Source organism: Eurosta solidaginis, chromosome 2, assembly GCF_040869045.1.
Source record: "Eurosta solidaginis isolate ZX-2024a chromosome 2, ASM4086904v1, whole genome shotgun sequence".
NCBI classification, from domain to species: domain Eukaryota; kingdom Metazoa; phylum Arthropoda; class Insecta; order Diptera; family Tephritidae; genus Eurosta; species Eurosta solidaginis.
In genome coordinates, this window is record NC_090320.1 from 67,509,840 (window position 1) to 67,532,423 (window position 22,584).

Here is a 22,584-nt window from a genome sequence, read left to right on the forward strand (position 1 = left end):
GCTACTCTTATTTAGACAGGGACAAAGAATAGGAGTAGCTCTTAAGGGCATTGCATTTTTTTTAAATAAACTTTATAACATTTTTCAGAACTCCTTTGTCTATTTATTTTCATCGGAATAGGTTCTCCCATCAAATATAGGAACCCTGGATGGACTGGGCATACCTCAGCAGAAATAGTGTAAGTCCGTCACAATACTCTTTAATGCTTTTCATTTGATACACATATCATACAAACACATTCCAGGGTTTCCCTCGGTTAATTTTCCTGCATGGTTATTTGCCCTTATGTTGTCACCATAGCTCTCAACTGAGTATTTAATGTTCGGTTACACCCCAACTTAACCTTCCTTACTTGTTTTTATTTATTTCAGCAGCTTGTGTTTTGCCAATATTGAGCTTTTCAAAGCAAAAGAAACGTGTACCCACTACCATTACATTTTTAGGCTCACTATACTTTACCTTTTTGCAACTCCACGTACTGATAATTTATTTTTTTTCGAAAACATTAATAAATTCCATTTTTTCTTTAATGGAAACTACCTTCTTTTTTGACGCCATATTAGCTGTATTTTGTTGCTAACTATTACAATTAAAACACTAGCTAGCTTACCGAATTGCATGGAAAGCAACAATAAAAAGTAATCGACTTGAGTTGGCTAAGCGGTTTCAGTTTCAGTTGAAACTGCTTAGGTAATTGTCGACCTAATTGGTAGTGTTGTATAGTGTTGCATATTCAAAAATAGTGCACTATTGTGAACGATAGAATGAAATGAACATATGAATGTGCAGATAAACAAAAATATCAAAATAACTGCGTGGCGGCAGGGTGAGATACATACAAACAAACACACGCATTTCATGTATTTTGTTTTTGTAATTCTCCGGTTGAGTGTCAAAAACATACTGCGCTAGAAGTAGAAATATCATAGCAGCTAAAGAAAGTAACAATTAGCTGATAAGCATGCACCATCTGTATGATTTTGCCATAATAAAACTGTTTAGCTAGTCGAAGCATATTTTTCAAGCTCGCTTGAAAAAAAAGCAACTATTATTACGAACTTTGAACGCAGTCATTCGCATGCAACTGATTAACAAACTGAATGGAAAACTACCCTTAATTTGAAACACAAGGCTTGAAAGTGCCATACATATTAAAAGGGGAATCACATATTTCATTTTTATAAGTTACAGCAAAGCTTGCTTGTGATATTATTGAATTTTGTCCGTTTATGAGAAATTTTTAGTGAAAATGGTTTGAAATACTTTTTCCGCGTCCGGTTATTAGGATAAATGTATGAAAAATGAATGAAAAACCGGTGTGCCCAAAATTTTTCCGGTTATAAGGACTATCCGTAATGGGGAATTTCACTGTATATGTACGAAGACAGCAAGATATAGAATGAGAAGAAATGGAGATAAAGGGAATAGGAACAGATAGAGATAAGAAGGATAAATGGAAGAAAAAGTAGTAAAGTTGAAGTCTGTTCGATGATATATAGAGTGAGGGAAAGAAGGGAAGTTCACTTTTCAAATACAAGGCAGGACAACATCTACTGCTAACATACCCAGCAATAAAAAAGGAAATTAAAAATTATTAACATACTAGATTTATATCAATTAAGCAAATAAGGTAAAATAAAGTCTTATATTTTCGTTAATTTTGAATCATACAATATTTGAATTTCTAACAACACATATTCTCAAATTAGTATTGAGCAAGTAAAAAATCCCAAAATCATATCAAATGAAACAACAAATCTATTAATATATTCATTTTATTGTGTTCTGTTGATAAGTGCATTTCAGTTGGGAGTTCATACATATATACATAGCAAATGCATAGAGACATCAATGTTTGGGATGTTCGAATTTACTCATAAATCTCTCAGCACTTGGTAAACTTGGCACTCTGTAGGCTTGATGAATGTGAGTGTAGGTAAAGAGAACGAATGAATATGTGGAATGTAATCTTAAACTTATTTATTCTACCAGAACTTATGTTTGGATGCCCAGTTGTCATACATTCTTGTTCTGAAATAAGTAACGTGATTGAATTTTCTTAGGGCAACTAAAATTATTATCGATTGTGAGCACATACATATACATATCCTTATCCTGAAGCAACCGCAGCTTAAAGCACGCTTCCCCAGAATTTCTGCTGCTTTCCTAGAATTTTCGCCTGAAAGATACTGCGCTGATCTGGTGACCTGAATGATCTACTTAATTCTGAAGGCCCAAACCTTCGGGGAGTGTCTTTATCGTTAATACAACAACAACGAGATTAAGAATTTGTATACTGACGAGCGCCTCTGGCAAAGCAAAACTAGCACTATCTATTTATAACTAGATTACTATCTGGCTGATAGCATCTTTTTGCAGTACAGTTCTGTCAACGCACTAAATATCTAATGTAAATGTAATTTTGAAAACAGTTCAAAAAGAAGAAAAACAAATATGTAACATTTTTCAGTTATATTCACCGTTTTAAAATTTTTATTGCCTAAATTCAGCATCCACAATTTGTCCTTATCAGCATATGGCTTATCACCAGGCAACTGCGAACATGTGTCCATGTGTAAGCTAAACAGGAAGCATGCGGAATTCGGCATGAACACACCAACAAAACAAAACGAAAACATATGCACTGTTTAGGTGAATAATATTGAGCTAAGGAGAGAGAGAGAGAAACTCATTATTATTGGTAACCCTCACAAATACTACGCTCTCAATTCTTTTATGTTACTCATACGCCATGTCGTACAATGGCAATGCTTTCACTTGTAAGCGAGCATATTTTCGAAATTTACAATGAAACTTCGACCACGAAAATGTTCTGCTTTCGTTACTGTGGCAGTAGTTAGACAAATGTAAACTTCGTGCATAACGAAGCAAAGTTTGTTATTGTTATTATATTGCTAACGGTATTGTAATCGTTGCGGTATTCGCGCGCTACAAACGAGCTAAACTAGTTTTCCACCAATGGACTCAATTCAGTCTTGTATCGATATTAGCATTGGACGGGAACGTTTACTGCGAGTAAACTAAAATAGCGGTTACATTAACGGACGCGCTAAATACGGATTTTCGAGCAAAATTGATGGGAAATAATGAATTGAATGAAGTGTTGTGATGAATAGAAAGTAAGAAAAAAATATAAAAAAATGTTGCAGTTGATATTAGATGAGTGATTTACTTCATACAATGAAAAATGTCGTAATGCAATAAGCAAAAAGTGCTTTGTTGTAATGTAATAAAAAAAAAAAATTTCAGAAATTTATTAAATATAAGCAAAGATAGAGAAGCATTAAAATTAATTGCCAAATTATTTATGTGTTAAAACAATTAGTGAAATGTGACAGATTTCCTTAAATTATCTGCTGCAGCAGGATAAGATTTATTTAAAGCATATTGTCAAATAAAGTTTAAAAACAGCAAAAACCTCAGATTAAAAACAATCATGCAACCATTAAAACTCAAACAAGTTTAAAAGTGGTTACAAAATCATAAACAGATTTTGTAATTGAGGAAATCTTTAACAAATAATTAAAAAAAAACACTGTAAAGCAAATCAAAAATCTAATATTTTTATTGAAAAAAAAAAAAATAGTCAAATTTACTTACTAATTCCACTTCTGCAAAAGTCATAAATTTTGTGCCGGCATTCTTATTTGCTTACACAAGGACATTGAATTACGAGGTGTTCGCCGCAATTTTGTGTGCGCTTCCGCCATCATTTGTGCATTTCCGGCTTGGCGGGCAAGCGTGCGTGCCTTACATTACGACGTTTAACTGAGGAAATATTAGTGGGTGTGTGTAAACAATTTGCTACTATTTACATAGTTATGGAATTTAAAGTTTCCTTTTTTTATTAAATTTTGTTACAACTGCCGAGAGATATATGTTTTGAAAAATTACTGCAATTGAGAAAAAAAGTGAAGAAAATTTAAATGTTTTGATTTATTTACAGTGATGCTACATGAAACAGCGCCAGGTACTTGTAAACGTACTAATTTTCAAAAATATCTAAAATCGCAACAATCAGTTGTATGAAATATATATTATAAAACGGCCGATCTATTGTAGCCCACTCTTAAATATATTTAACAAATCTCTAAATTCTGGGTTCTTTGCGGGTTCCTGGAAACTTTCGTATATTTCCCCAATTTTCAAAATTGGCCAAAGGAATGATATTTCTAACAATAGGCCAATGTCTAATGTTGGTAGGAATCTAGAAGGGGATTTGTATACTTGCGTGAATGTCCGGTACAATAAAAGAAAAGCACTTCTTATTTCAACGATTTAATGAGGACTAAAAGATAAAATTCATGTGTACATATAGTTAACTCATCAATATATGTAATATGTCTTATTCATTCTAATTATTAGAAATATGTTCTCAATAGGAAATATTGAACTTAAAACTCCAAGTTATTATTTCAACACTCTTTCTTAAGTTAAATATTTCTTCAGTTAATTTTTAAGACCAAGCATTTGAACAAATTTTACATGTTTCTGTTTTTGCAGATTTTTTGTAAAAATATCAGAAACATTTTCATTTGTGGAGACGTACTCTAATTCTATTACTTTTTGTTCGACAACTTCTCGGATATAATGATATTTCAAATCTATGTGCTTGGTTCGCTTGTGGAACACAGGGTTCTTTGAAATTTGAATTGCGCTCATGTTGTCGCCTTTTAACTTAACAGGACCGATGTCGTGAATAAACCAACTTCTTTAAGTAAGCTCCGCAGATATACAGCCTGTTTTGCTGCCGTACTTAAAGCGATGTACTCAGCCTCTGTGCTGCTCAATGCGACTACATCTTGCTTCTTTGCTTGCCAGGAAAAAGCGCTACCCGCCAAAAAGAACGAATAACCGGTGTATGACTTCCTATCTAAATTGTTACTCGCCCAATCCGCATCCGCATAGCCTTCTACCGGTTTACCATTTTTGCAGTAGTGTAACTTTAAATTGATGGTTTTGATAAGTATCGTAGACATGTTTTGCACCAGCCTCATGTTCGGTGTGGGGTTCTTGGTTTCTTTGTGCTAATAAACTTACTGCGTGCATAATGTCTGGCCGCGTTGAAATGGCCAAGTACATTAAAGATCCAATTAACGATTGATAGCTTGTTGCGTCTATTTTAGTGCACTTGTCATTTCTGCAGCTTACTTGAAAACCAGGATCTAGAGGTGTGCTTACCGGACGACATGATGTCACACCATACATACTCAATAACTCGTTTATATAGTTCTTCTGACACACAGAAATCGCACCTGTCTTACCCTGACGTTCTATTTCGAAGCCAAGAAAAAATGTCATTGCCCCGCTATCGTGTAGTTGAAATTTAGACGATAATGATTTTTTAATGCTCGCAATCTCTTTCTCGCTTGGACATGCTAAGATAAGATCGTCGACCATAAACGGCAATGTAACTATAACTGCCATTGTATTGTTTGACATACAAACACGGCTCGCTTTTGCATGGGCTGAAACCCATATCTTTCAATGCTACATCAAGAGTACTATTCCAGTGTCGCCCAGACTGCTTTAAGCCGTAAATGGCTTTATTAGCTTTAAAACTTTATTAGGATTTTTATTGTCTACAAATTCTTCTGGTTTTTTAAGGTAAATTTCTTCCGTAAGCTTACTATTGAGATATGCATTGGAAATATCGATCTGATATAAGTGAAGCTCTTTCTCAACGGCAATAGCAAGTAGCATACGAATTGTTTCATATCGTATTACAGGCGAAAACGTTTCCCAGTAATTTAAACCCAGCTGCTGACTGCAGCCTTTTGCTACTAGTCTCGACTTGAACTTTTGAATATTGCCATCTGAATCACGTTTTATTCGAAAAACCCACTTCGATCCAATCGCTTTTTGACCATCAGGCAGATCTACTGCTGACCAAGTGTTGTTAGCAAGAAGCGCCGAATATTCTTCTTCCATTGATTTCTTCCACTCAAAGGAGTATTCCCTTGACAATGCTTCTTTGACCGATCGAGGCGTGTCTACATCTTCACCATATTGTAGATAATTTAGCATCTGATACTCTTTTTTGGGACGCCCTACTTGACCAGTGTGAATAATTTTTGGCCTACCTCGACCGCGACGTGATTCGTTTCCATTTCTATGAGACTCACCAATTATTTGCATTTCATTCGAAACGATTCCATTCTCTGCAACATTGCCTACATTTGCCTCTTCTACCTCTGTTTCGTCTTCGGTGCAACTTTCAAACTCTTCATCTTCTTTCCGCTCTTCTTCAACAGGTTACGATCGTCGATTTTTACAAAAATTGTAGCAATGTCATTTTCATCTCTGTTTTGGTGTCACCTTCGGGCACAGCTAAGTTGACTTCATCTTCTAAAAATTTTACGTCACGTCTTACACAAATTTGCCTCGTTTCCTTATCATACAAGCGATAAGCTTTTGCAACCTCAGAATATCCGACGAACAAATACTCTTTGCCCTTTGCGCTGAATTTACCACGCTGCGTTTTATTTAACGCGAATGCGCGCGAACCAAAAACCCTGAAATGTTTTACCGACGGCTTTTTGTTGTACCAAATCTCATAAGGAGTGTAATCTCTAAGTAATTTTGTAGGTGCGCGATTACGTAAATATACAGCTGTGTGTATAGCTTCACCCCACAATTCTTGTTCTATATTTGCATGCACCAGCAAACTTCTAGCCATTTCTACAATTGTGCGGTTAACTCTCTCTGCCACTCCATTTTGCTGGGGAGTATATGGCACAGTTAACTGCCTTTTAATTCCGCACTCATTTAAAAAATCGGTAAATTTATTGTTTATGTACTCCGTACCATTGTCACTTCGGAGCTTTTTAATTTTCTTCTGAGTTTGACATTCGACCATATTTTTGAATAATTGAAACTTTTCAAATACTTCGCTCTTTTCTTTAATACAATAAACAAAAATCATTCTCGAGAAATCGTCAATAAATGTGAGAAAGTATCGTGCACCACCTACTGATTTTACGTTTATGGGTCCACATACATCTGTATGCACAAGCTCTAATATTTCTTTTGACTCAATTTCAAATTTTTTTGGAAAAGGCATTGCACTTAATTTTGCTTTGTTGCATGTGTCACAATTTGTTTTTGTTTTTACATCTTTTGTGTCCATACCTCGCACTAAACCTTTGTCGGCAATTTTCTTTAAACTTTCGAAGTTTATATGACCATATCGATTATGCCACTTTAAATTATTTAAATAAATTTTTGAACCTTGTACTTGTGCATTGAATATAAACAAATCATTTTGTAATCTAGCTCTAAGCAATGTTAACCCCTATGGAATTTTTTACTTCCACAACATAGTTTTGAATACCACTGTATGTTTATGCTGCAGAGCTTTGTTAACAGAATAAAAGTTCATTTTCAGTGAAGGCACAAACAATACATCACGTAGCTCTATTTCACATTCATTTGTTTTTTATTTTGACCGTACCTATACCTTGTGAGTAAGTGAAATTATCTGCTGCTAACATAACTTTTTCTCGTTTTTCGATGAATGACACGAACATATTCTTGTCGCAACACATATGTGTCGTTGCACCACTGTCTACACACCAATTGTATTTGCTTCGTTCATCCCCCACAGCAGCAGCATATACAGCGTAAGAAAGCTCGTTAATTTTAGAACTTTGTTTATCTTCACGATCATATTGTTGTTTGCCCTTTCTTTTGCATTGTGAAGCCGTATGGCCACGCATGCCACAACTAAAGCATTTACCCTTGAACTCATTTCACTTTACATGACTTTTTGCTTTTGTATTTATTTTATTACCATTATGCGCTGATTCTTTTACACTTGTATAAACAGCTTGCGCAGGAGCTTTTTGATCTGCTTGTTGTTCCCTTCTAGCACCCTCTTCTAACAGCTTTACTTTTAAAGTACTGAAACTCGGCAATTCATCACGAGTCTCGATAGCTACCACGAAGTTTTCGTACTCGGACGGCAAACTAGATAATAGTATTATGACTTTTAGCTCTTCGTTTAACTCGATGTTCACTTCGGCTAATTTATCTACGACTTCGACAAACGAATTTAGATAAGTTGACATGCTTTGACCAGCAGACATACTGCAACCAAGCAACTTTTTATAAAGCGAACTTTTTGTAAAGGTCCCCTCGGCACATGAACATCACGAAGTCTCTTCCATGCTTCCACTGAAGTTTTACAAGCCTTAATATTACTGAGTTGCGTCGGTTTTACGCATAAAATAATATTAGCTAGCGCTTTTTGATCATCTTGATCCCACTTTTCTGCATTTTCATCACTGCGCTTACAATCTTCATTAACGATGCGCCATTGGTCCATATTAACCAATATGCTGCGCATTTGCATGCACCACACATCATAGTTATTATCGCTCAGTTTTTCGATTTGCAAACTCGAATTCATTTTTAAAATTTTATTTTGTAAAACCCCGATTAATTATTAAATTTTAAATAACTTCACACGCGATCTGGGACCATAACCTTTGTTGGTAGGAATTTGGAAGGGGATTTGTATACTTGCGTGAATGTCCGGTACAATAAAAGAAAAGCACTTCTTAGTTCAACGATTTAATGAGGACTAAAAGAAAAAATTCATGTGTACATATAGTTAACTCATCAATATATGTAATATGTCTTATTCATTCTAATTATTAGAAATATGTTCTCAATAGGAAATATTGAACTTAAAACTCCAAGTTATTATTTCAACATCTAAGATATCTAAACTTTCGAAGGAAATGTTAAGGATAAAATGTATTTTGCTGCAAAAAATTTGTTAGTTCCAAACCAGCATGGCTTTTTTGTAGGGAGGTCTACCGTCACAAACTTAACTTTGTTTAGTGAATATTGCATTGACGCGTTCTCTTCAAACCATCAAGTAGATTGCGTTTATACCCACTCCTCTTAGGCGTTTATAACCCCACTCCTCTTCCAACACTTTTACTTCCACCTCCGGTGTACCCCAAGGGAGCATCTGAGATCCTCTTCTTTTTATTTTGTTCATCAATGATATAGAAAAATATTTTGTGTCATCGGAATTCTTACTTTACGCTGATGATCTACAAGTTTTCTCCATTATTAAAAATGGTGAGGACGCACAGCGTCTCCAAGACGACATAGATAGATTAGCAATATGGTGCCGTAATTCGAGTCTATCTCCCAATCTCAGCAAGTTATTTCATGTCACATTGTTCTAAAATTCGCAATGTTTTACCAAAGACATGTACTATATCGGATACTCCCTTTCAGTTCCTTGATGAGATTAAAAACTTAGGGGTCATATTTGACTCCTCGTTCTCTTTCAATAACCATATTAATTATGTAATTTCAAGCGCGTTTGCTTCCTTCTTAGATCCCTATACCTTGAAATTCTTTTACTCCACTCCTTTCTGTTCGTTGTCGTTCGAACCGGAATATGCAGTATTAATTTGGAGGCCTTATCGCAAGTTTTCATTTAACAGGACTGAGCGAGTACAAAAGATCTTCCTTAAATTTTGCGTAAAATACTTACATTTCTCAGCCCAATCCCTTCTTGTCATTCCCGCTTGCTTAATTTAAAATAATTAGAACTCACAACCCTTTGTTTTTTCCTTCTTTTTCAGAGTTCTTAATGGTGACATTGATTGCTCCTCTTTGCAGCACGCGATTCATTTTCATATTCCAAGGCGGTCTGCCGTTCTCATAGCCATTTTTATATTAAACATAAGTCTCTAACTATGCGATGAAGGCTCGTCGTGCTCTCTTCGTGAGCTTAGTGGGATCTCTAATTCTATTAAGCTTGATGTTTCTTTTCCAAAATCTATTTTTCCTAATTTACTTAACTCTGTTTTGTAATTAGGCTTAGTGATTCATTTTAGCCAGTAAGAACCATTTTTGTTTTTGAATTTTCGAAAGAATAAATTAAAATATAAATTAATTATAATAAATAAAAATTTCAAACTTCTAACTTTTAAAGTGAGGAAGAAATTTCGTTAAACCTCTTATCTGAACAATCTTTTATATCGGATATATAAGATATGTATCATCAATCCTTTTCAGGCCATAGTATATGCCGTATTTGTGATAATCCGGAAAATTTTGATCTGGTCAATTCCGACAAATGATTAATCGAACATCCATATATACTAGCTCACCGAATTTCATCAGGATATCTTAAAAATTGAGGGACTGATTAGCGTTCAAACAGACAGGCATACGGACGGACAGAGGGACAGGTGGACAAACGGACATGGTTAAATCAATTCAGCTCATCATTATGACAATCCCGGTACACTTATTGGGGGGTCTATTTCCTCTCCTTTAAGGACTTACAATTTTGAGATTAGTGACAAACTTAATATACCATTAAACTTTCATAACAGCTATAAAAACAACAGACACCGGTGGAATAAAAATTGTCTATATTATTATTGTTATATATGTTACGATTTCCTATTGCACTGAAAAGCATATGGCATCGCCTCAAAGAGGAATATGCGAGTTTCAGTTTTTATAAATATTATCTGGTGCATGAAAGCATGACCTGTGATTTAGCAGAAGCAAACAAGGGCTAAAAGAAGACTGAATAACTGTATTTTCTATATTGGAGGGGGAAACAAAGTTGATTGTCTTCTCAGGTGCTGACAAGTCCTCGAGAACAGAAAAGAGATACAAATGTACAACCTTGTCGGGCCCCAGACAGTTAAGAAGTACTGGAGCCCTCCCTCACCTCTTCTTCTTTTTGCTTACTCAATTAGCGCTTAACAGTTTAAATGATTATGGGCATTCTAAAATATGCGCCAGTTGGTTCTTCGCTAGGTTTACTGGCGACAATTGGCCACACCAAGAGAATTTAAATCGTTTTCCACCCGGAACTTCCATTGGAGTGGGGGTCGCCCTCTCCATAGGCGGGTTCCGAGAAAAATACTTTCTTAACCAGAAGATCATTTTCATTCGCATAACACGGCGTAGACTTGGCCAGTGCTTTTGAATATTAGGGAAACAAATATTATAATCAAAGAATGAGACAAATTTTACTCTTTCCTATAAGAATAAATAGGGAGTAGAGAGAAAAGGTAGAAGAAGATAAGAAATAAGAATCAATAAAAAACCTGCAAGGAAGAAAAATATGAAAACTTTAAAAAAGGAAAGGGAAGGGGGGAACAAGTGGAATATAAAAAGTATAAGAAAGGAAAGGCATGTGAAAAGGAGAAGTGAAATGGAAAGGGAAACGCTAAGGAAATACTAAATGAAAAGAGAAAGAGAGATGTAAAAGACAAATGATATGAGAAGTGTATTGAAGGGAAGAGGAAAGCGAAAGGTAACAAAGGGAAAAGTGAAAAGGAAACCAGAAAAGCGAAAGGGCAAAAAAGGGAAAATATGAAAAGAATAAGAAAGGAAATGAAATGGGGCAATAAGTGGAAAACAAAACGGAAAATAAGAAGGGAAGCAAAAGGAAAACAGAAAGGGGGACTAAAAGTGAATGGGGAATTGGAAAAGAAATCGAAAGTAAGAGGGAAGAAGAAAGGAAAGTGGAAAGAAATGTTAAGGGAATAAAAAAGAGAAGGGTTAAAGAGAAAGGAAAAGGAAAAGAAAAGGAAAGGGGTCAGTCAAAGAGAAATTGTAAAACGGTAAAGGCGCTATAACTTCCGAAGACATTTTAGACCGACGAGCTTCTCTTCCAAATTGTGTCGTGCTTCTTTTAAGTTTTCCTAAGAATTGGCCGGACGGGACCTATATTTTTTATGCCGCCTCCAAACGGCATCTGCAAAGCAGATGAATTTTCACCGAGAAGATTTTCACGGCAGAAGTACACTCGGAGTTTTCGCCAAATCACTGCCGAGGGGGGACCCCGCTCTGAAAACTTGTTTTCTTATTGAAAACTCTTGTTTATAAATTTTTTCTTTTGCCTTTGCGTGGGGCGTGAACCCAGGATTTTCGGTGTGGTAGGCGAAACACGCTAACACCACGGTTTGGCGGCCACAAACTTTTAAATTTTCATTCACTAAATGTATGCTGTGTCACGCCCTCTTTTCAAAATTTTACCATTTTTTTTGTCTTAGGGTCAACCGACATATTAAGTTTTATCTATCCATCGGTCTTTGCGAATGAATAATGACATTTTTTCTATTTTTTAAATTTTAATTAGTATTTTTTTTAAAGTGGGCATGGTCGCCAGCGGTTTTTTTTTTTAATTTTCATAAAGTAAAAATATGATAGTAAAGGCAACCTTCCTGCCAAATGTCAACATGCCATCTCCAACTTAAGATTTATCATCAGATTTCCTGCCTCTAAATTTATGCGGTCTACGCCTATTTTCCCAAAATATTTTCAAATCTATTTCTTATCATTTCGCGTGAGCTAATTACGTAACAAGTTACATCAGTTTATCAGTCGTTGGTAATGAATTACCGCATTTTTTTCATTTTTCGAAAATTTTGATACCGAAAAAGTGGGAGTAGTTACTATGCGATTTTCCCCACTTCCTGAGGATATCTCAATTTTTATTCAAGTTATCGGCTTAAAGACGGACAGATGGACGGAGATAGCTAAATCAAAATTGTTTTCGATGCTTACAATTTTCATATGTACAAGCCTATATCTACATCAATTCCTTTATGTCAATACGTACCACCGTTATCCAATCAAAGTTGTAATACCCTTCTGTACTAATACATGCTGGGTATAAAAATAATAATGTTTCGCCGTGTGATATATTGCCGGTCGCTGATATTTACATAGATTCTAACAACATTCCTTTCGTATCAATGACCAAAATGCCAAAATAATTTATACATACATATAAAGCAGCCTATATGTACATATGTATGTGTATACATATAAGCATATTCAGTACTTATGCATAAATGCTTTAAAAGTCACTTAAATCGCTTAGCTGTCACGCTATGAACATTTGTAGCGTTAACAAAAACAAAATACGGGCCATTCTCTATTTATTACACTAAGTATTTGAATGCATTGTACAAATGCCGCCCCACTAACACGTTGTCCTTCTACAACAAAGCGCCTCGCACATCAAGCAGTTGCAAAAGTACGAAAGAAAAGTGCCACGCGACTTTTCCAATAATATACACATATATACATACTTTTGTTTAATCTTAGTATGCAACGGAAGAACACAAGGAATGCAAGGAAGTCGTCGTCATACAAATATGAGTTGTAATTGTTGTTGCAGCTGCTTATGCTATTAACCTGCAGCCGTAGGGGCACCAGTCAATCGTTGGGGAGCCATTTTACTCAGAGCAAAAGTAAGGACTGAAAGTATTTTATAGCAGGAAGATGACCAAAATAAGGTTAAAAAAAAGTATGAAAGAAAGTAAGTGTAAAAAGAAAATGTATAAATGGAAAGAAACGAATAAGGAAAGAAAGCAAATCCAGAATATATTAAAAACGGCAAAACTTAAAATCCGAAACAAATAGGGAATGCATATAAAATTTTAGGTGCATGCATTTGTTGGTGTGTGTGTAGCTTGACATGCCTCTACGCGGGGCGTTTTCTAACAGCTGGCTTGCTTCGGCACTCGCACTCAGCGCGTTGGCATTGCATGTTACTGCAACAACAATTTGCGCCATTTGTCACATTTTCGATATTTTCTGCGTTTTTTTCATCTTCAGTTTACTACACCCATATTTGCGCAACATCATGTTCTTGTTGCTTTTTTTTTTACCGCTGTTATTTTTCGTGCTGTTTGGCAGAAGAAAGTTTACGAGTACGCAACGTGCAACACAGTAGGCATAATGCAGCAGAGCTTTGGTTTTCCTTTTTGGCAAACAAAAAAAAAAAAGCAAATCTTTTTAGTTTTTCTATCTTCAAAAGAGATGTAGCTTAACGGTGCTAGAAGAAAAGTGCATGCAACAGTAACCACATATGAATATATGTACATATGTGCTTTTATCACTCAAAGCAAGATTATTATTGTTGCGCCAAACAATATACGTTGCGACAATAATAATGACACAAAGACGACTGGCAGTTGGCATCGTTTTTCGTTTTTGGCTAACAAATTCTTTTGTCCTCTTGTGGGGCTACATATATGTAGCCACAGATGTTAGGGTGCCTTGTCCATGATTGAACATTTTTTCTTGGTTAACAAGGCAAGGAAGGATATATCAAGTCTGGCGGTCTGCTGATCGAAGGGTACGAAACCAAATCGATCACTTCATGATCGACGGCAGGAATCGTTCCAGTGACCTGGTCTGCGTATTCTACGATATACGAATACCGAATCGGATCACTACCTTTTGGCAGCGAAGATACATACACGAATCTGTACAGCAAAGAAAGCGCGCACAAGGAAGCTGTATATAAAACATACAGCTGATAATTACTCCACTCAGCTCTCACAAGTGCTCACTAAGAGCAATAATTCGAACTGAAAATATATCCGTGCCTCGAAACAAAAGGGCGCTACCGTAAGCATGACATTGCGAACCGGCGAAAAAACCTAAGACGTGAGTGAGTGCAAGGAGCTTTCGATGATGGCTGACAAGAATAATGCATGCAAATTCTACCAAAACATTCGACGAACGACCGATAGTTTCCAGACCATGACAGATTCCTGCGGAGAATGCTAATGGCGACCTACTTACTCACGTACAAAGTATGTTGAAGTTGTGAATAGAACACTTCTCCTCATTGCCAGCTAACGACGGAAAGACGAGCCCGATACCTTAACTGCGATGACGGAAAATACTCCGGCACCCGACTATGATGAAGGGACAGTGCAATATGACATTTAAAAAGTAACAAGATGCCGGCAAATGACGAACTTCCCGCCGGGCTATTTAAAGACGGAAGCAAAGAGTTCGTAAAGGGCACGCAAATTCCTATGAAGAATATGGTGGAATGACCATATGCTTATGTATTGAAGTCTGAGGGTTCTTTGGCCAATCCACAAATGAGATTTCACAAACTGCGCTAATTACTTCGAAGGCAGTCTGCTTAATATCACGTATAAGGCTCTATCTACCGCACTCTGCGAAGGACTGAATCAAAAGTCAACGAACTGATGGGACGGCTTCTGACCTAGTAAGTTTACAATCGGCTAAAGATCCGGCATATTTGCGCGTTGGCAGCCACGCCACTGTTGACGGATATACATTTGGGACTGCGAAGGTCTTCAATTATCTGGGGATCAGCATAAAATAATAGAAAATATTTTAAGATTGGAAATCAAGCGAAAACTAACTCTTGCCAACAAGTGCTAGTTTGAATGAGTAGGCAAATTAAAAGTAAAGTCATCTCTGGACGAATAAAAATCCTGCTCCACAAGTCGTTCACCATTTCTGTCCTAATGTGCAGCTTGGAATCATGCACGATGTTGAGAGAAGATGAGATAGCTATTGGAGTGTAAAGTTCTCTGCAAGATGTATGATTCGTTCAATTTTAGTTCGTTTAATCTTTTTTATGTGTTTGTTTAGTTGGTTTATCGAATCATTAATGATTTCGTCCGTAATGCTGACAATCAAGTATAATAATGAGCTGTGCAGCGAATAAAAGCCCAAAGGCTTTGGTGGCTAGGTCTTGTTATACGAATGAACACAGACACTCCGACCAAGAAAGTGTTTTGATAGACTTCGCGGTTTGGAATCTGAGGTATGTGGTCACCTCCATTGAGTTGGGTTAAGCAGATGAAGGATGATTTGACCTGCTTTTGTGCTCCGAATTGGCGTCAGTTGGCGCGAATCACAAATAACTAGCATTATTTGTTATGAAAGGTCAAAATCATTTACAAAGTGAAGCGCCTATTAATATAATATAAGGGGAGATAAAAGGTACTCGATATTCTTAAATATTCTGCTTTACACTGGAATTTTTTTAATTTTCAGTTCGTTCAATTATGCGGGACAATAAACACGATCCGGTGCTGTTGTTGAAGTATGGAATACATTAATACCAATTCTAAATATTCTCGCGGACTTTTGTTCTCGCGGATTTTTTTATTCCCGCGGAAAAATTCCTCCAATTCTTTTCTCCTAGGGAGAAGAAAAATTGGGGAATAGGAATTTCGAATTTTCGAAGTCAGCTGTTTTACCATCTGACAGTTCATTACGCATTTCTGCTTTTGATTAAGAAAATAAAGTTTAGTGTCTTTTGACGAATTTATCGTAAATTAAAGAAAAATATAAATAAAAAATAAATAGTATTGCATTTCATATGGTTGTGAACGAAATGATTGATGAAGAAGGTTCCCAGCAACACCAACAGAGGACTATAAGAAGAAGGTTGCGCGATAGTACCAATCCGTTGGAGTTGCCACAATCGTTGTAAGTATTAGAACATCTTCTGTTTTGCTTTTATATTTCATTAAATTTCTGGAATTTACTGATTTCAAAAGTATTATAGGGTTAACAAACCTGAATTTCGGTATTTGTTGGAATTTCTCACATCGCACACACGGCATCGCAAAAAACAATTTGCGATATCGCCGCTTGTGAAACTGAGTGCAGTTTTAAGATATTTTGCTGAAGGTGGGTATCAAACAGGAATCGGAAAAGATGTGGACGTTTCTTTAGCGCAACCCACCTTCAGCAAAGTTCTGGACGAAGTCGTTGAGACCTTTGAAAGTGAACTGTGCGAAAGATGGATAAGTGTGCCAATGAGCAGCGACGAAAGAAGAAGAATTTCACGTGCATTTTACGTGAAGCATGGGATTCCCAGTGTTACGGGCTGCATTGATGGAACTCATGTCCGTATCATCGCACCCGCGGAAAACAAGCATCTCTACTACAATAGGAAGGGCTACTACAGAAATATATTTGACTATGGCATTGTATTTTCTTAGATGTGTGACGATGAGCTGAAAATTCGGTACGTTGATGCTTCCCATCCCGGTGGCTCGCATGACTCCTTTATTTGGAATGTGAGTGAATTGAGAACTCACCTTGAAGACCAGTATTTGCAACGTGAAGCCAATTTTTGGTTACTGGGTAATAATAAAATATTCAAAATGTAAATATTTGTATTGATATAAGACTTTTTAAACTAGGTGATGCCGGGTATCCTTTAGAACCATGGCTTATGACACCACATCGGAGTCCCGACGAAGGCTCTATATAGATGAAATCTAATGAAGCCCATTCGAAGTGTCGCAACATTATTGAACGAACCAATGGGGTGCTGAAAAATCGATGGAGGTGTCTCCTTGGTGCAAGAGAATTACATTACACTCCAAAAAAAGCAGCAAAAATTGTAAACGTGTGCTGAGCGCTGCACAACATATGCATACATTTCAAGGCATACATAGATATGACAGAAGTACAATCCACAGAAGAGCAGGCAACTCAAAACAGAAATCAAGATTTTATACCCTTGACTTCGCCTCAGTATTTGAACGCAGCGCAAAACATACGAAACAACATTGGAAGCTCGTTATAAATTTTAAGGTATGAAAACACATACTTTTAGTTTAATATTTTATTTTCTGTTTTAAATTCATTTTTTCTGCCTTTAAATTCAGGTATCACAATTTAGTACATTTTACTTAATTCCTACTAAAGAGTTTCAGTCTCATTTTCTTACAAAAAAGAGAAATATCACAAATAGTTTTTTTTTGCTCGTCATAACACAGTCTTAAATTAAGTAATATTATAGTCTACAAAATAAAAATAGTTCACGTAAGCATGTATAATACTGATATTAACACTACTATGAAATAAAATAAAAAAATAATTCATATTAAAAAAATTTACTAGTCTTATATTTTAGTAAATATTAAAAGGACTATTAAAAAAATCACAAATTCAGGTAGCTTGCTATATACAAGTGTCATGCGACTAGGTATTTTTCTATTATTTTTCTAGCTGGCGCAGCATAAGATTTTCCATTACTAAATTATGCCTTTTCAATTCATCTATTTCCTCTCTTTTTAATTTTTCCATTTCCTTATAATGCTTTTTATTAATTGCATATATTTTGTCAATCGCCCTATATATTTTTTTAATATTTTCTTTTTGATCAGTGGAATCTGACACTGCACCTTTTATGGTAACACAGAGCTCGCGTTGAATTGACAATTCTTCTTGAAGAATGTCAGAGGAAGATCTCTTAGATGGCACTCTTTTTGAGGAAGTGGGCCTTTCAATCAAAGCATTTGAGGGGCTCTCATTCATACAAACACTAATAACTGGGTCATCATGCAATACCTCACAATCAATCCCTACCACAGTCTCACTCAATTCCTAAAATCTGTTAGCTAACTCACATTCACTCACTTGGACAATGTCGTCCACAACACCACTTTCCCTAACTGTAGTTCCATCTTCAATTTGAATGTTGCCATCAATTTGCTGCAATATCTTCTTCCTAGATGGCAGTCCAAATTTATTTCCCACTCCCTCCACGGATTCCTTCATACCGATCAACTCAAATATTGCCCTTTCTGTTATGGAAAACTTGTATTCGTTATTTGGGCCACCGCCAGTGCCTCTGGAACTCTTATGGTTGTTCGCTGCTTTTTGACGCACGTATTTTTTTTGATCAGCCCACACCTAGAACACATAAGTTTTAGTCAGCTTGTATGTATACAACTTTTTCATGAAAATAAGCACCTTTTTCCATTCTGCAATGCATTTTCTGGTGGACCGGCTGAGTTCAGCTCTTCCTCAGCTTTACGCCAAAATCTGTGTAAGGCTTCTTTGCCTCCTTTAAAACAACCTTGCGAAATTTCCGGATGACTTTGCATCAAATCGATTAGTAGTTTTATCTGTTGCTTACTTGTACTTTTAGACCTGAAATCAAGAGTAATGTAAGAGAATATTATTTTATTTATTACATACCTAATAAAATAAGTAATTTTCAATTCAAAAAATACAATTTACTTACATTTTTATGAAGCGTTCCTTTCAGCTTATCAAGTGAACAATTTCTTTTAAAATGAAGGAAAAATCTCCCTCTCACTCACATTCGTAATACCTACTTTTCTCCCATAACCGGTTTCCGCTTTTTCGAACATTGTTCAGAATACGAGGAAAGGGAGAAGTGAAAAAACCCTCACGGAATTTTTATTTAGAATACTAGGAATGGGAGAAGGGAAAAACTCGCACGGAATTTTCGTTTAGAATTGGGCTGATTGTATAGTCCTGGTCATATGTAAAGCTTCTCATCTGCTGGGCTAAATTCCATCTAGTTAAATAGATGGCAAGCACGAGCAACTTTAGTTGTCGTACCAACTTATTAGCCTTAGTTGCATTCTATTTAAGGTGTGATGGCTATTCGCTTTGTACTGCCCATGATAAAAAGACGATCAGTATGGAGCTTGAAGGAACTACTTGGCGAATTGTGGCCAATAGAGGATGCCATGAAGGAGGTGTTAGGTTATGAAGCGCTAAACTGGTTGGCCCGAGAGGACATCACAAAGACAGTCATAAATTAAGCTAAAAAAAAAAAATGAAATGAAAAATTTTAAACATTTCCTTTATATAAATGGACAAAAGTAAGCGAAAAATGTCTCCATATATAGAGACATATTCCTGCTAAACTTTGATTTTAAATTTTGACATAGAAATTGCAAAAAATATTTATGAGAAGTAAAAAAATAAAAGTGGAGCACACATTACTTGGATTGGAAAGTTGGTAGTAAAGGAATTATTATTAGTCAATCAATTGCGCTCCACCTTTATATTTTTACTTCTAATAAATATTTTTGCAATTTCTATGTCAAAATCTAAAAATCAAAGTTTAGCAAGAATATGTCTTTATATATGGAGACATTTTTTGCTGATTTTTGTCTATTTATATAAAGGATGTGCTTAAAGGTTTTTATTTTATTTTTATTTTCTCCTTTTCTTACATTTTCTTGGTGTCTTAACTTATCTGTTAAGTTTCACGTTTGTAGCACAATGAGAAGTTACTTAAAAATCGATTGCAAAGTTTGTATGAAAAGCGGACAAATATTCAACCGACCTAATATAATGGAAGTACTAATATAAACTGCACGCCTCTCCATGTTCAAGTAAATCTTATTGGTATACTTCTTCTACTACAACAATTATTACCGTGGCAACGCCTACTTATGCAGCTTAAACCTTTTCTGATTTCTCCAGAACGGCTCAAGGTATATTGATTAAATTTGGTTATATTTTTTCTTTTTGAAAGGAAAACCGGTTATGAAAAATTACCGGATCTAAAAAGTAGTCGGGTGGTGAAAAAGTGTTCCGTTCTTATACATACATGCATATATGCGTCCGCAATACGTATTTTGTATTATATTATAATAAGTGGTTAGGGCGGCCACCGTGGTGTGATGGTAGTGTGCTCCGCCTAACACACCATATGCACCATGTGCAAAGCAACATCAAAATTTTAGAAATAAGGTTTTTTAATAAGAAGAAATTTTTTCTAAGCGGAATCGCCCCTCGGACGTGTTGGCAAGCATTCCGAGTGTATTTCTGCCATGAAAAGCTCTCAGTGAAAACTCAGATGCCTTGCAGATGCCGTTCGGAGTCGGCATAAAACATGTAGGTCCCGTCCGGCCAATTTGTAGGGAAAATCAAGAGGAGCGCGACACAAATTGGAAGAGAAGCTCGGCCTTAGATCTCTTCAGAGGTTATCGCGCCTTACATTTATTTCTTTTTAAGCGCCAATTAAGTAGGTAAGTAAGTATAATAAGTGAGCTTGATTATAAACCTATTTGCATTATTTTCTGTGGAGCGGCTCTCCTTTTAATATAGAGTATGTATACGAAATTTTATCACTAAAGCTTTAAACGTGCAATAGTTGCGATCATTCATGAATTGTTATCGATATCCTCCAACTAAGGACCAAGGAAAGTAATAGTTTTAATAGTGCTGAACCAGAGAGATATTATTGCCAGAGGTGTTGCTTCCACATTGCAACTGAAAAGATGTTTGCCTTCATGCGGGTACACATGTAGGACATAAATACTGCGCGCATCACCATAAGACACACCTTTTTTAATTCTCCTTGTTTAAGTTTTCTCATTCGTAAATTATAGAAAAGCCTGCCGACTACTCACATAATTTGCGGTTCATCTTTTTAGATTTAGAATGGTTTGCGACTAATACTTGTAGCGTTCGCCAATTTTCCCTGTCCATTCTTGGTTTCGGGTGCCTACGGTTACACTATTTTCAAGCCACCCACTATACTTTGGACACATTAGTCTACATTCGGGCACAAACAGCCCTATAACATATTTTAAAAGTATATTCTCTGTTGAAAATATTTCGGAACACCTTAAATGTTAATGTATGTATTGCATTTTATATCAACAGTTGTGGTGCAGCATGTATGCCAAAGAAAACCAAAAAATACAATAAATATACATTGGATAGTGCAAGTAGAGTAGACAATGTCGATTCCAGATACCAATTTTACATGTACATATGTATCTTTATCCGTTCGCAAAGCACTACAAAATCACAGACATTATCAAGGTAAATAACAAAAGTAACATCGCAATAGCCATTTGGAACAAAAAGTGTTGGAAAAAAAGTATTTTACTTTAACGAAACTAAGTGCAAGTGCAATAACAATAGCTATAAGTAAATAATGTTGCAAAAACAACAACAAACAAAAAACACAAAATAAAGACAAAGTAAATGCGATATAGAATATACAATGACATCAGCAGTGACATTGTTTTGCAGAACCTTCATACAAATTTTTATGTTTTACCCAGAGGAGCTATTAATAGTTAACGACATTTGTTCGTATTATAAAGGGGAAGAGAGATGGTGTTTTAGTCGTTTAAGCTTTGGGTACAAATTACAAATTAACATGGGTAGGGAGGAGCACAGATTTGTGTTGCAAAAACAAAGGAATGGTGAATATCTTCGTATTTCGCGATTTTTTTTAATAATAGTAATACTTTCATGATGAACATAAATACGGACAGCTTTGACTTGTTTTTGATTCCCCTAAAAGTTTTAGCCGCCTCCGTACGGCAGGAAGTAGTAATTGGCAGAAACACGTTTGAAGGTCCCACCGATCACAGGCGAAGAGCGACTTTGTTTTGAAAATGGTTTCCTTAATATTTTTGATTTTACTGTAGTCAGGTATGAACCTGAAAATTATGGTGTGTTACTCAAGCACATCAGGCAGCACATCGGCACAGAGCACATTACTGCAAGACTTGGAGGGTCTATACTAGTCTCAAGAGGTGAACGGCCAATTATCGGTGTATTCGTCTGGCACCGGTCCAGTTCAGGAATGTAACACAAACTTCAAGAATAATGAAATTAGGAATGCCGCAGGGTGGTGTCATTTGAACACTTTTGTTTGTCTTTTACATTTCGGAGCTACCTTCCCCAAACGAAGGAATTACCACTGTTTCCTACGCCGATCACGGCATGATAATGGCAACAGGTCCTGACCCTCCCATTGACGAGCTTGGCTGTTAAATAAGCAGATATCTTCCTAGGCGTCCATCGTGGTATGGTAAAAGCGTGCTTCTACTACCACACCAAAGACTTTGGGTTCAAGTTTCCGGCAAAGCAACATCAAAAACTTAGCAACGTGTTTTTTCAATTCGAAAAAAAAAGTTTATCTAAGTAAGTGGGATCGCTCTTCGGCATTGATTTGGCAAGCACTCCGAGTG

General features: G+C 36.1%; 1 protein-coding gene across 1 annotated transcript in view; it reads left to right on the forward strand.

The window, feature by feature from the left end:
* The first annotated feature begins 3,700 nt into the window (after window positions 1-3,700).
* Window positions 3,701-22,584, forward strand: part of DIP-kappa (Dpr-interacting protein kappa) — a 421,153-nt gene continuing 402,269 nt past the window's right edge. Inside the window, exon 1 of the mRNA XM_067769125.1 lies at window positions 3,701-3,808. The gene's annotated coding sequence lies outside the window, so the exon portion shown is untranslated. The remainder of the gene's footprint in view (window positions 3,809-22,584) is intronic.